Source organism: Emydura macquarii, unplaced genomic scaffold (genome assembly GCF_026122565.2).
Source record: "Emydura macquarii macquarii isolate MOO-44397 ecotype Brisbane River unplaced genomic scaffold, CSIRO-AGI_Emac_v2 contig_2805, whole genome shotgun sequence".
Classification (NCBI taxonomy): domain Eukaryota; kingdom Metazoa; phylum Chordata; order Testudines; family Chelidae; genus Emydura; species Emydura macquarii.
In genome coordinates this window covers 4,530,643-4,549,049 of record NW_027132942.1, presented here as the reverse complement: position 1 = coordinate 4,549,049, position 18,407 = coordinate 4,530,643, and the positions used below count along the sequence as shown (strand labels likewise).

Genomic DNA, 18,407 nt, shown 5'->3' with positions numbered 1-18,407 from the left:
CTCCTTGAATTTTTTCCCACACTCCTGTTACCAGTGGAGGTAGTGATATCATATCTTGGATGCAAAAAGGCCTGTTAGCAAGTATTCACACAGGACTAAACAGTTCAGAAAGTCAAGCAGATTATTTGTGACCTTTAGAGAAAAAACTGAAGGTCAGTGCATCTCAGCTCAAAGACTGTGTAAATGAAAAACTGTCTCCAGTCATGATGTGGGCTAACTGATGCCTGGATATCAGAGGGCTCACTCGGTCAGGGGATGCCAGCCTCTCTAGCATGTATCTGCAGTGTGCCTCATATGAAATCAGCACCTTCTTGCTTCTGTCATTATTCACTAATAGAACACAGAGGCCACTTCTAGGAAATCTCGTACAACGGGGCTAGGTTACAGCAGTGACTCTTCCGCTCTGGGCTGGTCTATACTTACCGGGAAATTAGGCAGCAGTCGACAGGAGTTACGCAGGCTACGTATAGTTGCTTGCGTAACTTATGTCGACTTCCTAAATTATCTTCTGCGTGCCATCTCCACCATGCTGCGCCAATGGGAAATGCTTACCCATCGATGCAGTGCTATGCTCTTTTTGGAGGTGGTTTTATTGAATCAACTTCTGGATTGATTGAGTGGGTCTTCACTTCCGCTCAGTTGATCCAGATAAATCGATCTGACGGCAGAGAATTTGGAGCCATCAATGAAGACATACCCTTTGTGTATTTTTTCCACAGAGCCACTCTGATCTTCCCTTACCCACACTACTTCAGAGCCCAGCTCCAAATAAAGCTTCTGGAGCTAGAAGGGAACTATGGTTGGGTGGAGGAAATTTAAATCTTAAGTCTGTGGAAAGAAGTGCTGAGGGTCCTATGGCCATCTGGCATGCAACTCAGCATTCAGAAGGAGAGATGGGGGCCTGGAACTTATAGTTACAGAGAACAAGAGTTTCTGTTGGTGAGGACCGACCCCCTTTTAATGATTATTTATCACTTGTATTATGAGAGTGCCAAAGATGTGATAGAGGATAGTGTGTATGTATTTACAGCAGGCACATAAGCTCTCTGTTCTGAAGGGTAATTTTAATAGATTTCAAGGCCAGAAGGAAACATTCTGATCATCTCGTCTGACCTCTCGTATAACATGGGCCAGAGATCTTCCCAAAATAACTCCTAGATCATATCTTTTAGAAAAACATCCAATCTTGATTGAAATATTGTCAGCGATGGAGAATCCATCATGGCCCCTGGTAGTTTGTTCAGCAGTTAATTACTCTCACCGTTATAAAAGTACACCTTACTTCAGTCTGAAATTGTCTAGCTTCAACTTCCTTATACCTTTCTCTAGTAGATGGAAGAGCTCATTGTTAAAGATTTGTTCCCTGTGTAGGTACTTCTAGTCTGTAATCAAGTCAACCCTTAGCCTTCTTGTTGTTAAGATAAATAGATTGAGCTCCTTAAGTTGATCACTGTAAGCCAGTGGTTCCCAACCTGTGGCCCTCGGAGGCTTTCATAGTGGCCCCTGGGGTTTTCAGAGTGGTCCGCAGCTCCCCTCCTGATGACTGCAGAAGGGAGCTGCTGCCTAAAGACCCAGGCAGAGGGCATTGCCACAGGGATAAAAGACTGGTGCAGGGTCCTTGCTGCAGTCAGGGGGACAGGAGATCTGCTCTCCCCTGCTCTGCTGTAGGAGGGAGTATGGCAAAGTGCTCCGCTTAGGTCCATAGGGCTGGGGTCCCTTCTGGAGCCAGAGGGAGAGGAAATCAACACTCCCCTCCCCTGGCTCCAGCAGAGAGCAAAGCAAAGCACTCTGCCTGGTTCCCTAGGTGCTGGGGTCCCTGCTGAAGCTGGCGGGAGGCGAGCACTGATCTTTCGTCCCCCTGGCTGCAAAAGGGAGCCACTGCCTAGGGACCCAGGTGGAGTACACAGGACTACAGGATGTGTACGGTTTCCCTGCTGCAGCTAGGGAGACGGGAGATCAGCGAGGAGACAGCCTCCTCGCTGAACTCCTTCCGTCTGGCTACAGTGCGGAGGTGGGGGGTGGCTGCTGTGGCCCTTCAGGGTTGTAAAAATTATATCTGGCCTTCGAGCCAAAAAGGTTGGGAACCTTTAATCATTTTTGTGGCTCTTCTCTGAACCCTCCCCAATTTATCAACATCCTTCTTAAATTGTGGGCACCAGAACCCAGTATTCCAGCAGTGGCCACACCATTATCAGATACAGAGGTTAAATAATCTCCCAACTGTGAAGGAAAAGAAGATGGGGTCTCTGTTTCTGCTGAGAACTGATTTTTAGTAATGGCTGTAAAAGCCTGAGATGGAAAGTGCCTTTCTAGCAGAAGTTTAAATCTTAGAATGTTAAGGGTTAACAAAATAGTCAAGAGGCCTAGACGCCAGCAGGGATGGAATTCAGAGAAAGACCTTGTAATTTAGATAAGGAGAGTTGAATATACTCAGCTAGAAAAATTACTAGATAGTAGTTTTTCTTAGTATGTATGACCATGGAAACTGTGACGTGTAAAAACTTGTTTATACCACCCTATAAATATGGTCAGTTTTTGGTAAGCATTCGTCATTCCTTATATTTGAAGGGATCACCTTCTTTACGTAAAGAATAAACTTTGACTTTGCTAAATCTGTTGTTTGGCTATTTCAGGACGATCCGCTGAGCAAGAGAAATTGTAAGTAAGGACCCCTGAGTTTGGGTTCTTCCACACAACTAATACTCAAGGTATTTCTGCAAAGCAACCCAGAATCGCATTAGATCTTTTGGCCACAGCATCACACTGGGCATTTATGTTCAGCTGATTATCCACCATGATCTCCCAAATCTTTTTCAGAGGCGCTGTTTCCCAGTATAGAGTCCACCCTCATGTGTATATATGGCCTATATTCTTTGTTCCTGGATGTATATGTTTACATGTAGCTTTATTAAAATGCATATTTTTGCTTGTGCCCAGTTTACCAAGCAATTGAGATTGTTCTGAATCAGTGACCTGTCCTCTTCATTATTTACCACTCCCAATTTTTGTGTCATCTACAAACTTTTTCTTTTAAATCACTGATAAAATGTTAAATAGTGCATGGCCAGGACCCTACTGGAAAAACAACCACTCGATGACAAAACCTATTTACAATTACATTTTGGCACCTATTAGCCAATTTTAAATTCATTTAATATGTGCCATGCCAGTTTTACAATGTTTTAGTTTTCTAATCAAAATGTCCCATGGTAATAGGTAAACACGTTACAGATATCTGTGTGTATTATGTGAACACTATTACCTTTATCAACCAAACTTGTGAGCCTATCAAAAAAGATATCAAGTTAGTTTGACAGGATTTGCATTAATTATAATATTGTCTTCTAATTCTTTAGTAATCAAGTCCCATGTTAGTCACTTCATTGTCTTGCCCAAGATCAATGTCAGGCTGAAAGGCCTGTAATTACCTAGGTCATACCATGTATTCTTTTTAAAAATTGGCACAACATTTGCTTTCCTCCATTCTTCTGGAGCTTCCCCAGTGCTCTAAGACTTATTGAAAATCACCATTAATATTCTAGTAAGCTCCCAAGCCAGCTTTTTTAAAACTCATGGATGCAAGTTATCTGGACTTGCTGATTTAAAAATGTCTAGTGTTAGTAGCTTCTGTTTAACATTCTCCAGAGATACTAATGGAATGGAAAGAGTGTTATCAACAGGACTATATCATCTATTGACTATATCATCATGAATATATCATCTATTTTTTCCACAAATACAGAGCAGAAATATTTATTGAACCCTTCTGTTTTTCTGCATTATTATTGATAATCCTACCATTTTGATCTAGTAATGGACCAATACCATTGTCAGGATTCTTTTTATTCCTAATATACTTTAAAAACTCCTCCTTATTGTCCTTAACTTTGCTAGCCTTAGATTTCTCCTTGTGTCCCTTTGCTTTCCTTATCAATTTTCTACAATTCCTAATTTCTGATTAATATTCATTACTACCAACTTTCTGTCTATATGTTATACATCATTTCTTTATAGCTTCCTTCACATCCCCTCTAAACCAGGTTATTTCTTTAACCAGCCCTTCTTCCTCAGTTGTGAGATTGTAGCCTTTTGGGCATCTTGTGTGGTGTTCTTCAATGATTTCCCAATTATCATTCACATTTTTCTAATATAATTTTTCCTCCCAGCTGATTTGGCTCTAAATATTATTTTTAAAAAGCCATATATAAAGAGTGAAGTAGAGAGGTACAGACAAAATGCATGCAAGTTTTTTATTATACACTTTCAAAAACAGGTTTATCAACAAGTACAAGGTCACAGGGAGTGGAACATTGAAGGGCAGCCAGGGAGAGAGAGAATGTGTGGATATATGAGGAGAAGCAGGATTAGGAGAGAGGCTATCACTAGTGCCTCACTATCAGGCTGAGGCAGAGATAATGTGATGGGTGAATGGGAGGCTAAAATATTAAGTTTATGGAAGCAGATGGGAGATGGGGATGGAAGTAGTCAATAAGTTTGAAAAGCCTGGTGGGCAAGTTCGAGCATATTGCTAGACCAGAACTGGGAATGCAAATCTGAAAGGATAGCGAGGGAGAGTCCTTTGGGATTAAAGGGTTAAACTTTTCTGAAAAGCAGAGTTCACTGTGTTATCATTCACCATTTGGTGATTTCTTCAACCTTAAATTGATTATCAGCTCACATGTTTAGAAATTAACAATGAGTCCAACTTTCTCCTATTATTGGATGCTGACCATTGTATCTTGGGATGGGAGCGCAAGGGGATGGGAAAGAGCATATTCTCTGTTACTGCCATGGAAGAGGAAACCAATATACCTCAAGCTAGTTACATGCACCTGTATGCTTTTGTTTGTGAGGTTAATCACTAGAGGATTAGAATAGCAATCTAAAGGAAATGTTTTATGTTATATGAACTTTCCTTTTTGCAGTCTGAGATTTATTTATAATGCCGTAGGCATGTGACATGGAATCCTATATATGTTAACTCCTCTTTAGCTGCTTTACTGGGAACTTTAAAGCCAGGGGTGGAAAGTGTTTTTGTCTAGGGAGTCTCCACATCCTTGGGATCTTAAGGGTCCTACCTTTCCCTGCTTTAAAACTATTCTCCACTCTAGAGATCTGATGTTATAGCCACATAGTACATTTTTCTGAGGAGGATTGAACTAACCTCCTTCTGAGTCCATTAACACTGCTCCTTTAATCCCCCAGAGAGGGATTGCTACTGAGTGACACAAGGCAGTAATTGCTCCCTGCCTCTTCTCTCCAAATTGAATGAGCTATGGAAGTCATGGGACTGGGAACATCATTACATTTCAGAGCAGCATAGTGGTTATAAGCTTCTGAACTGAGAAATTCGTGTGGCATTCTAATATGCAGGGAAGAAGAGGGCTGAGTAACAGGTGGTATTTAGAAACTAATTAATATTTGTGAATAACAGTGAGTTACTGGTAAGAAAACAAATCAGCTTGTATGTGAATATTTATGATGATTTTCAGTGCTGCTTGGATCACACGATCCTTTTCCAGCTGCTGTGTCTCCTCTCGTGTCATAACATTTCACAGAAAGGTGAAAGCCTTTCTACAGTGTGGAGCCATGTTGTTGGGAGCCAGCCAATTGAGCAGATTAGCAGAGTATAATTTTTTAGCAGAATATTCTTGATAGCTGGGTATTAATGGGCCACCAGGTCCTTTTCCTGGTACAGTAAGCCATGCAATTTAGTTTGAGATTCCATCCCATTACGAGCCAGATAGTGCACACAGATAATGCTATGTTTCAAGTGAACGCAGGTGTTAAGTTTGTTCTCTCTTTTAATGTTGTATGCAAGTGTTTTACAGTAGATCAAATTTGCCTAATGTAATCTTCATAAAACTTTCATTTAAAATGCTCCCTGTAGTTTGTGTTTGTGGAATTGAAAGAAGAGAATCTACTTTGTTTCCTGGTGGGCCAGGGTTTTCTATTTCACAAATGTTCACTTTGCCATTTGAAAAGGATAATAGGTTTTTAACCTCTGTGAATGTTAGATTGTTGCATTTGTGCTCATGGGGCTCTGCTGTATTTCTTAAAGCTTTGCACAGACAGCTAACCTTGCTATACTGGTTTTTCTGTACTCTTTGGATATTTCTACACTGCAATTAAAACCTGCGGCTGGCCCATGCCACCTGCCTGGGGCTCACAGGGCTTGAGCTAAGGGGCTGTTTAACTGTGGTTACATTTGGGCTCAGGCTGGGGCCCAGACCCTAGCACCCTACATTGTGTCCTTTTTCGAAGTTTTTAGACTTCCTTGGTCTTTCACAGGAGATTCCCTTGCTGTGTCCAAGCTATGGTAATGGTATTTACTTTACCAAAATGTGAGGAATGTCATTGCTCTGTGCGCTAATTCTCTATGAAATTAGAAGTCTATGGTTGCTGGAATTGCATATTCTCGTATTAAATAATTGTCATACAGAATCATAGAAATGTAGGGCTGGAAGGATCCTCGAAAAGTCATGAAGTCCAGCCCCCTGCATTGAGGCATGAGCCAGTAAACCTAGACCGTCCCTGAAAGGGGTTTTTCAGATCAGTTTTTAAAAACCTGCAATGATGGGGATTCCACGACATCCCTTGGAGCATAGTATAAATAGAAAGTTTTTCCTAATAGCTAACCTAAATCTTGCTTGCAGGTGATTAAGCCCATTACTACTTGTCCTGCTGTCAGTGGACATGAAGAGCAATTGATGATAGTCCTCTTTATAACAGCCCTTAATATATTTGAAAACTGTTAATCACGTTCCTCAGTCGTCTTTTTGCTCAGCTAAACATGCCTAATCTTTTTTAAACTTTCCTCATAAATCAGATTTTCTGAACCTTTTATCGTTTCTGTTGCTTTCTTCTGGACTCTCTCCAGTTTGTCCACATCTTTCCTAAAGTGTGGTGCTGGAATCGGACACAGAATTCCAGCTGAAGCCTCACCAGTGCCACGTAGAGCAGGATAATTACTTCCCGTGTCTGACATTGACACTGCTTTTAATTCACTCCACAGTAATGAGTAGTCTTTCTTGCAGTCACTTCACCTTGTTGACTCACATCAATTTGTGATCCACTATAGTCCTTAGATCCTTTTCAGCAGTACTGCCACCTAGCCAGTTATTCCCCGTTTTGCAACTGGGCTTTTGATTTTTCCTTCCTATGTGAAGTACTTTGCACTTGTCTTTATTGAATTTCATCTTGATTTCAGACCAATTCTCCAATTTGTCAAGCTCATTTTGAATTCTGATTCTGGCCTCCAAATTGCTTGCAACCCCTCCCAGCTTGGTGTCAACTGAAAATGTTACAAGCATATTCTCTACTCCAGTATTCAAGTCATTAGTGAAAATATTGAATATTCCCCGACCCATATCTGACCCCCTGCAGAACCCCACTATATATGCCCTCCCAGTCTGACAGTAAACCATTGAAAAGTATTCTGTGAGTACAGTCTTTCAACCAGTTATGCACCCACCTTGTAGTAATGTCATGTGGGACTGCATCAAAACCCTCACTAAAATCAAGATATATCACATCTTGCTTCCCCCTATTCACTAGGCTAGTAATCCTGTCAAAGAAGGAAATTAGATTGGTTTGGCATGATTTGTTTTTGATAAATCCATGCTGGCTATTCCTTATAACCCCTTTACCTCCAAGTGCTTACAACTTGATTGTTTAATTATTTGTTCTAGTATTTTTCCAGGTATTGAACTTAGGCTGACTTATCTATAGTTCCTCAGGTCCTCCTTGTTCCCCTTTTAAGATAAGTGCTAACTTTGCCATTCTCCAGTCTTCTGGGTCCTTACCCATGCTCCAGGAGTTCTCAAAGCTAATGAACTTTGGTGTGTTTGTATCAGATCTTTAGTGTGTTTTGTGTACTCCTCTTTGCCCAGCCCACAGAGGATGAAGTCTGTTACAAGAAAGCCTGGCTCATGCTTGTAGCATTGAAGGGGCTCATGCTTGTAGAGGCTCATGCTTGTAGCATTGAAGGGTATCCAGTTTGTTTCTAGGAGTTGGACAAGATGGTAGTTGTCACATCATATCATGATTCTTCTTTGAGTGCTTGCTCATGTCCCATCCATGTTAAGTGTGTTCATGCTGTATGGACAGTTGCCAGAGATTTTTCCTCCAGTGGTACCCGTAGGGCCAGCTCTAGCACCCTCTGGAGCCATGCGCATTTGCACTGGCATAAGGGGCTGCACTGGCCCACTGCCCCTTCAGTTCCTGCTTGCCACCCTGGACAATTGCCAGAACATCTTTTCTCTTGCTCTGCAAGAATCTCCCTTTAGTGGTTAATCAAATAGTGTCTTTCCATAGTTTTAGTTATATAGTTATTGTAAATATTAGTGTATATAGTAGAGAGATCGAGTTAGGTCACAACACCAAGGGACTTCACACCCAGGGGCCCAGGCATGCCCCTGTCTCTGGGTTTCAAACCCTGTGCCTTCTGCAGGAAGCACATGCCCATGAGTGACCCCCACACTGACTGCCTAAAAGTGCCTGGGGGAGTCTTACAGGAGAGACAAGTGCAGCACCTGCTGGGGATTTGAGCCCCACACAAGGAAGGAGTGGGACATAAGACTGAAGGCTATCCTGGTGGAAGCCACCTCAGCCCTGCTCCAGAGCCCAGCTGCTCTGATTCCACCCCAGCTACGCTAGGGTTGGTGAGAAGTGTGGTGCCAGCGCTGAGCTCTTCCTGGCACCGTTCTCCATCTGCAGTGCCGAGGAGGAGGCATAAAAGCAGCAAACCAACAGAGGGGGGTCACCTGCTCAAGTAAAGGACAAGCGGGCGGAAGAGTGCCAGCACCAGCGTTGGCACTGTCAACTCCACAGAGGGCTTTGAGTCCAGTGCAGGGCCCACCACCAGTGCCAGGTGATGCTAGTGACCTGGCAGTCTTATCAACACCTGAGGCCTTTCAGGGAGCTAGGGACTTGCTGTTCCTGCCGGTTCCCCCCCATTCCTTTAGGGCTTAGAGTTCTGGCAACCCCTGCAAGCAGAAAGGAACAGGAGGCTCCGAGCACCATTTCAGCTCTGGACTTTCGGGCAGTCTCTAGGGGCAAGCTTCACATGTTACCGGCACCCCAGTGCCCGGCTCACCATCGGTCCCCCTCTCGGTACTGGTCCCTGGAGCGTCATCAGTCCCTGGAGAGGTGGAGATCCCCGGTTCAGCTCCAGTCCACAGGTCTGTGAAGGTCCCAGTCTTGGCACTGGTCCCCAGCTCCGCATCAGTGTCTGACGCATCACCGATCCATGGGGCAATATCAGTGCCCAGGCCCCTGGCACTCGATGGAGGCGGAGACTAGCACAGCCCATTGTGGTCACCGGGGGACTCCTCCTCTTTGGGTGCCGAGGAAGAGCCAGTGATGCCTCCAAGACATTATAGGAAGCACCCAGCCTACCCACCCTTGGGACTTGGCACTGGCCCTCCCATGAGCGTGTGGCCGGCAGGCAAATGGCCAATGCACTGGCTGTATTGGAATCCCTGGGTTTTTCCCCCAGCACAGGGATTGCTGTCGCACCACTTGGATTCGGCGGCATCCGACACATGGGCACCATGACTGCACACTCGGCACCAGATCCCAACTCTGATACTGACCCTCCAGTACTGAGGTCCAGGAAATGCTTCTGGGGGACATAGTGGAAGCAGAGGAGGAGGGAGCCCCTCCCCCAGTTCAAGACTCCTCATTGTCCTCCCCAGATGGGGTGGTGGCAGGACCTAGCAGTCTTTTGCCACAAGATTACTTCCTAATCCTGAAGGCCAAAGGCTTATGTCGCCTCAACCAATATCTCAAGAAACTAAGGTTCCGCCTGGTTTCTCTGGCCTCTGTCGTCCCCTTCCTGGACCCAGGAGACTGGTATGCCACTCTCGACTTAAAGGACGCTTATTTTCTCATTTCCATCTTCCCTGGCCATAGAAGTTTCCTCAGGTTTTTGGTGGGCATTTGCCACTTCCAGTTCACTGCCCTACCATTCAGCCTATCAGTGACCCTGAGGGTTTTCACAAAGTGCATGGCGGTTGTGGCAGCTTTCCTCAGTCTTCGAGGAGTGCAGGTCTTTACCTCACCTCGATGACTGGGGCAACAAGGGTCGTTTGCAGGCATAGGTGCAACTCAGCATCAAATTAATCCAAGAGGTGGGCCTGCTGATAAACAAGCAAAAGTCTACCCTGATCCTGGCTCAGAGGATAGAATTCATTAGTTCAAGTACTCAACTTGACCCAGGCCAGAGCCTTTCTACTGGAAGCTCGGTTTCAGACTATGTCAGACTTCATCTCCAAGGTCACGACTCATGCAATAATGACAGCTCAGGTCTGCCTCAAGCTGCAGGGATACATGGTGGCATGTACCTACATGGTACAGTATGTGAGACTACACCTCAGGCCCCTCCAAAAATGGCTGGTGTCAGTGTACTCCCTGAGGAGACATCACTTGGACTCGGTGTTTATGGTTTCGCCTCCTCTCCTCGTGTCCCTGACCTGATGGAAAGACACCAGTTCAGTAATGGAAGGGACACCTTTCGCTTCCTGTCAGTGGCCTGGCTGGTGGGGAGCCCAACTCAGAAGTCTCAGGACGCAGGGCCTCTGGTCTCAAGAAGAGCTCTCCCTGCACATAAACATCAGAAAACTCAGGACCATGCATTTGCCGTGCCAGGTATCCCTTCCCAGAATCTCAGGTATGGTAGCGCATGTCCTAACAGACAACACAGCTTCTGTGTTTTATATCAATAAGCAGGGAGAGGCCTGGTCTTTGGCCCTGTTCCAGGAGGCATATCTCCCGGGAACCCGAAATGTGTTGGTGGATTGCCTCAGCAGTGCGTTCTCCCCACACCATGAGTGGTCACTCCACCCAGAGGTCGTCACTTTCATTTTCCAAAGGTGGTTGTCTCCCCAGATGGACCTATTCACCACTAGGCAGAACAGGAATTGACATCACTTCTGCTTGCTGAGCGGATACAATTCGGGCTCCCTCTCAGATGCCTGTCTGATCTCATGGTCAGACCACCTTCTGTACGCTTTCCCTCCAATCGCTCTTCTTCACAGAGCTCTCCTAAAAATCAGATGGGACAATGCGAAGGGTCATTCTCATAGTATCAGGTATGGCCACGCCAGCGTTGGTTCGGCACACTGCTGGATCTTTCAGTAGCAAAACCCCACACACTTCCGCTCCACCCAGATCTGATTTCACAGGACCACAGCAGATTACTTCACTGGAACCTCACCTCTTTGCACCTGACAGCATAGTTGCTTCATGGTTAAAGCCCAAGAGCAGGCCTGTTCGGCAGGTCTTGCTAGGTAGCAGAAAGCCTTCCAGCGGAGCAACCTGCCTAGCTAAGTGGAAATGTTTCACATGCTGGGCTTCAAATGAAATATCTCCCCATCTCATTCTTCACTACAGACCATATTGGACTACCTGTTCCACCTAAAGCAGCAGAGCATTGCACTCTCATCTATAAAGGTCCATTTGGCAGCCATCTCAGCCTTCCGCCCACCAGTGAATGGCAGATTGGTGTTGTCCCACAAGATGATGGTCAGGTTTCTCAGGGGATTGGAAAGACTCTACCCTCAAGTCTGACAGCCCCCTCCACTGTGGGATGTGAACCTGGTCCTCTCCAGGCTCACAGGGCGCACTTTCGAGCCATTAGCGTTGTGCTCCCCACTTCTTCTCTCGTGGAAAGTCACCTTCCTGGTCACAGTCTCTGAGATAAGGGCTCTCACGTTGGAGCTTCCCAGTGTTTTTTAAGGATAATGTCCAATTGTCACCCCATTTGGCTTTCCTACTGAAGGTGGTGACTCAGTTTCACACCAGCCAAGACATCATCTTACTGGTTTTATTTCCAAAACCTCACAAGTCTGCTGAAGAGTGAAGGCTCCATACTTCAGATGTTGAGGGCCTTGCCTTTTACATTGAGAGGACTAAGTCCTTCTGTAAGTCCACACAGCTCTTTGTAGCGATAAAAGGCCTGCCGGTGTTATCCCAAAGAATCTTGTCCTGGCCTGTATCAAAGCATGCTATGAGCAGGTGAACGTTAGGCCCTCAGCCATCGTGACAGCCCATTCCACAAGGGCCCAAGCTTTGTCAGCAGTATTCCTCACTCAGGTGCCAATCCAGAACATCTGCAGAGCCATGACTTGGTTATCGAGCCATAGCTATGCATCCCACTTCTCTATTACTCAACAAGCCCGGAACAATGTCAATTTCGGGAGAGCGGTGTTGCAATCAGCATGCCTATGAACTCAAAGCCCGCTTCTGAAGATACTGCTTGAGACTCACCTAATGTAAAATGGACATGAGCAAGCACTCGAAGAAGAAAAAACGGTTATTAACCTTTCCTAACTGTTTGTTTTTTGAGATGTGTTGCTCATGTCCAGTCCATGACCCACCTTCGTGTCCCTCTGTTGGAGTTGCCAGCGAGAAGGAACTGAAGGAGTAGGGGGGACTCAGTGCAGCACCCCTTATACAGGCGCATATGCACATGGCTCCAGAGGGCACTAGACCCAGCCTTATGGGTGCCATTAGGGGAGAAATCTCCGGCGACCACGCATGTGGCGCACTCACACCTAACATGGAATGGACGTGAGCAACACATCTCAAAGAACAACAGTTACGAAAGGTTAGTAACCGTTTTATCTCCATTGGTTATTTGCATCGAGGGATGCCTCTTGCGTTTGGAACACCTTGGATGTATTTTACTGTCAGGTGGATCCATGTCTCTGTTTTCACCGTATGTCTGAAATGATGTTACTGATCCCATACAAGATGCAGCCTCCCTCTTCTTCTCCTAGTTGAGAACATTTGAAAATGGAGCCTTTCACATCTATGGAAGTTGTAGCGGAGAGGCCAAGGATAGACTGTGTGGGGTTCCTCATCTCTGTGGAAAATTTTGTACTGCCATTCTCCATGGTATAAAATTTGTGCCAATATAATATCTCCCCAATCACTGTAGATTCTAATGCTCTGAGCCGCCATCATGGAGACTGCAGCATACTACATGGAAAAATTCATCAATGCGGGTTAAACTTCTTGTTAATATTTAAACTAACTAGTAAATGCGCAGTGTTTATACACAGTCTCTGTGTAGCTGAATTTGCTCTCTATAAAGCTGGATACAGCATCCAAAACTGAATCAGTCTAACATTTATTTGCAGCTGACAAAATTACATAATATTAGATTTATGACTCAAACAAAACCCAGGACATTTGGAGCTGAAGTGAGCACACAAATTTGACTGGTCTTGCTGTATTTGGGTTTTTCAGTGGCCTGAAATTGTCTGCTGCAAAATCTTGGTATGACTGAGAGTGAGTTCCAACCTTAACCTTGAATTTGCTTGCCTCTCTGTTTCTCTGTCTTCATATTTCCAAAACAGAAGGGTGTTTTGGTAGCACACTTCCTTTACTTATGATATTATGGGAAAAAAGGCAATGTGTAGAAGAGTTGCTGACTTGAACTGCCCTTGTAGTATAAATACAGTATGTACTTAAAAGCATCTAAAAAAAGAACTTTTATTGAGTAAGTATAGGTATGCAATAGGAGATTGCAATTACATATGTTGGGGCTATGGAAAATTACATAGGGTGTCCAGAGAAGAAATACAAAAAACGTATGTAAAAAGCAATGTCATAGCAGCAGAAATTGATACTAGAAATGTGGGAAATTAATATGAATTGCTGGCTTACATAAATTTCAGGCATTTTCTATAGATTTAATAAAGGGTTGCTGTGTCTGAATATAAACAGCTTAAATATCCTTCTCCATACATAATACATCCCAGCATTTAACAAACCACTTACTGACTGAAATATTATTGGAAAGCTTCCATTCTGATATGACTGCCACTCTTGCAAGAGGAACTAGCTGATGAAGGAGAGGGTGAAAAGGGCTAGTCATCACATTGGTACTTCAGGGGTTTTGAAGGCATATTTCACCCACCAGATTATAACAGGTCTAAATCCTGTGAATGATAGAAAACGTATTTAGGATGGTATTGAAACCTCTAATTATCAGGGTTTAGTGTAGGAATATGAACACAATCTGAATATCATAACAGTGAACTCAGATTCTGTATGCTAGTGTATTTAATATTACACAATGTATACATTTTTGAAGCCTATTTAAATGTAATTTCTTTCAAAGCAGTGGCATTAGTTCGGGAATTGCATTCCAAACTTGCAGAGTGAATGTGCATTATTTTTGTCTTGCTCAACACTTAGCAGACTGTCTGTGCTTCATAGACAATAATAAATAATTAATATACAGATTTAAGGACAGCACTGTTCAATCTTCAAAACGGTGCCAAAACTCCTTAGCAAATATGTTAGTTTTTTGCAGAGTCTTTATTAATAACATATTATACATATAGCAGCTGTACTCAAGTGCCATGTTTTAACTAACAGTTAACAACTTATTCAGGCTCAGACAGCCTCAAACAAAGCAGAACTGATGTTCTTCTTGTAGGATGTAGATCTGGGGAGTCCACCTATGGGATTTGCAGTCATTGAGTATCATGGAACCCAGTTCCTCTGGGGCTCTCTGCCCCATCACTATGCGTTATGGGGTTGGGGGCAGTGCTGAACTGAGCGTGGGACTGGTGGATCTATGCGTAATTGTTCCCCTCCGTTGCAGCGTTCGTTTTCATGGAGGCTGGATGGGAATCTGTGTCAACCAACACTCTCCCCATTTCCGCTAACACCCCCCCCATACACAAATTTGACCCTGGTGTGGGATTTATGCCACAATGTGAGGTTTTAACCCTTTCATTCTGTGACTTTCTTTGCTATTATGCTTATCCAGGAGATTTATTTTTCTCTCTCTTATTTTTCCAGGTACTTTTATGGCCACTGTCACCCTAGTGTTTGAGCGTTTCCCGAGCATTTATGGATTTATCCTCAGAACATTCCTGTGAGGTAGGGAAGCATTATTACTTCCATTTTACAGACTGGGAACTGAGGCACAGGGAGATTAAGGTCACATAAGAAGTCTGTAGCATGGCCAGAAATTGAACTGGGAATGCCACTATCTTTTGCCTTGTTCACATACCTGCTTATGTTTTTTTCCTTGTCTAAGCTTTCCCAGAAGTAATCTGTCTCGCACACGGGGGCTGGGGAAAGACCCTATAAAAATACGGTTAGGGTTTTAATGTCCTTTTTTAGTATTGTTAGAAATGAGCTGAAATGCCTTTCTAAAAATATCATCAGAGCTGTTTATGATGTTAAATTCTACAGATAAACTATAAAACATCTTTGCAAGTTAATCCCTCTCTTATCTACGTGCCTAGACTTGGGGTTACGGATCAGCTTTACCCTGCGTCAAGTGAGGCTGTCTCTATCACCTAAAGCAATGCAGAACATGCTGCTTCCTGGCCTATTGTGGGTGTTGTCATCAATGAGGAGCCCTGGATTCATGTCTGGGCAGGTGTGGAATTTCTCACACACACATTTATGTATGATTACGGTTTCACTTACATCATTTTTCAAAGGTCACTCCAGTCCTCCTATAATATTCAGCTTTGTGCTCCTAAATTCTCCTACAAGTGAAATGTTGGTGTCTGATTAGTGACGGTGTTCCTTTTCAAGCAAATATGTCAGAAATCCTGCAGTACGTGTGCACACTGAGCTCTGATTGACATTGTAAAATCAAGTATCAGAAATAGCAGCCTGAAACATGTCATTTTTTTAAAGTAGAGAAGGTTAGGCTCGGGGTTTCCCTCAAGCTTTTCCTTCTCTTCAACAAGTTGATATTTAAATCAGGAGTTTTACTGTATTAGAAATGTTCTTAGAGCTACAGCAATGTTACAAATTGTGGAGGCACCAGCAGAATCCTGCAGTTTAATATTATATTGTCTATTAAAATAAGCAACAGAATTAAATGTGGTAACGTGGAAAAGAGAATATTTCATGCCATCTTTCTAATTTAGCACTCTGTAAAATACACGCATTGCACAATATTTATGCTGTTTATCAACATATATTATATTTTTTCTGTCTGCAAAGATAAAAATTATAATGACTCATGGAACTGTCTGAGAGTATACTAAATATGATTAAAGTGCTGGGCATTAACCTTAACAGTCAATTAGGCTATACCTTGCTCGGCTGGTATTTAGGTGTGTAGAAAGGAAGCTAAAGCTCATTAAATAGGATGCTGCTCTTTGAAACAATTAGGATGTCTTTAAACCAGGAAATCGGTCATGATACCTAAGCGAAGATGGAAGCACTTAGAGGAGGAAAATCTTGTTCTGTGACGTATTCTTGAGACGGTCTCCCAAATTCTGCTGGCATGATCCTGGGGAGGGTGAGGGGAAACTAAGTCTAACCATAAAGCTGGAAGAAAGCAAAAATATTCAGAATCTAGGTATTTTAGGATAAACTCTTCCAAGAACAGATAATATTCAAATAGGCAACTGGCAAACAATGTCAGAAAGAGTACTGGGAAGGTGGTATGTGCAAATCAGGTCAGAAACAGTGTTAGCTGAAGATGGTGTGAATGGGAAAGTGGGTGCCAAAATTCTTGTGCTTCAAAGGGAAAAAATGACAGAGGGGAACTTGTTGGCAAGTACGATTGGAATTCTTGTTTTGCTTACAGATGAACCCAAATTTGACACATTTTGGGTCCAACATATGCTGGATTATTCAGCAGAGTGGGTGAGGAACATCTGAACGTGTTTGCACACAACTGCGAAGCGTTGTTAGAGTTTGGATCTGTGTCTCAAGCAGGTTGGGAAATATAAAACTGAGGAGCAGTTAATGCTGAAAAAGTACAGCCAAATCCTATCCACCATGGATTACCCTCAGTAGGTGTTTAATTGGCCCCTTGTTGATTTTTGAACATCATAGCCCCAGGCACATCAGCAAAGTGGTTAAAACCTATCTAGTAAGAGGAAACATCAGTGGCTGTGTTTGGGATTATACTGTGAGAGCAAGGAGACGAGCCCAGATACCATGAGAATTATGGGAAATTTCTGTAATAGATGAGGGAACGTTCCATAACTATCTGATTACTTATAATACCCTATACATGAGCATTCTCTGACTGCCTAAGGGAGAGTGTTTAGAAGGTTATGTCAGTGCCCTTGAAGGAGGGCTAGCTAAGTGGTGACATACTGAATTAGTGCCCTGTGTAATGACTGCGTGTCTTTGTTCTGTTTAAATTTGCATTGGTTAGTCAGACTTGATGTTACTGTTGTTCAGAGAAGCATCAGTTTAGATGAATCTTCAAATGATTCCCAATTGTATAGCATTTTTGTGTGTTGTACATACAATTCTGAAATACAGCATTCTGAAAGTTTTCAGCTGGCTTTGAGTGGTTGTCATTCCTTGGTTCCTAATGTGAGCCTATCTTTTCTGCACATCTAAGAAAAATGAAGATTAAAACAGGCCTGTCTTGCCCATGCAATATATAGCTGAAAGTGAGATTTGAGTGGCATACAGTAACATCTTTTAAAGTAACTTTTTTGTTTTATCAGTTAAATTGGACAGGTTCTTACTGATCTAGGTCATAGTTTAACTTGGGGGGTTTCTTTAAAATCATTTCCTCAATAAAATCAATCTGATCTGAATGGGAAAAAAACACAAAAAAACCCTAACCCCCCAACACCCCAGCCCTCTTCCTGCTAGTCAGACGAATGGGAGTAAAAAAAGAAAAGGGGAAAGTTTTCAAAGTTGCCTTTTCAGTCACATCAGGTTGGATCTAAGTCAGAAAGGAATGATTTTACACAAGAGCCCCGAAGATAAACTGTAACCTAGATTGGCAGAATTCACATTGTTTTGTAAAATTTTATAACTGCCTTACTTCCTGAAGCAGGCTCTACAAATTGTTTTAAACATAAATCATTGTATGGCTTCTCTTAAAGGAATTTAAGTTGGCTTTTGAACATTATAGTCATGAAGTTAATAAGCTTCAAAAAACTGCTTGGTACAAACTATTTAAAAACTGCAGTTTACAAGAATTTCCTTTAGAAATATGTAAGCCTTGGCAGAGATTTGGGGAAGGTAGGGGGAGCTTTTTGTTTTTTCATACTGAAACTGCCATCATAGCAGTTTTGAAGTTTCAAAGTTAGTTTGGAACACATACTTTAAATTGAGCTTTCTCTTTGCAATTAATATTCTAATCCCAAATTACAAAACAGTAATAATGGTAATTGATGTCATCTTCCAATTCTTTGAATACTTCTATGTTTTAACTTCTGTGCATTTTGTAAGATGTGTTTTGATAACAAGTTTTCACCTGAGAAGTTAAGTAATTAGATAGCAACCCTCAGGGGCTACAGTTGAGCCATGCCTGGCTCCACTGACTTTAAAGCCTGCACCGTGTGTGCAAAAGTTTTTTCAGTGAGTGATCCTCACGATCGCTGCCTCCGATGCTTCGGAGAGCAGCATAGACAAGAGAAATGTAAGATCTGCAAGGCCTTCAA

General features: G+C 43.1%; 1 protein-coding gene across 7 annotated transcripts in view; it reads left to right on the top strand.

Moving 5' to 3' along the window:
- The window catches only part of PTPRF (protein tyrosine phosphatase receptor type F), a 519,799-nt gene that overhangs the window by 127,690 nt on the left and 373,702 nt on the right, over nucleotides 1-18,407 (top strand). For all 7 annotated transcript variants that reach the window (XM_067567843.1, XM_067567842.1, XM_067567841.1 and 4 more), the window contains exon 2: nucleotides 14,821-14,901. The gene's annotated coding sequence lies outside the window, so the exon portion shown is untranslated. The remainder of the gene's footprint in view (nucleotides 1-14,820; nucleotides 14,902-18,407) is intronic.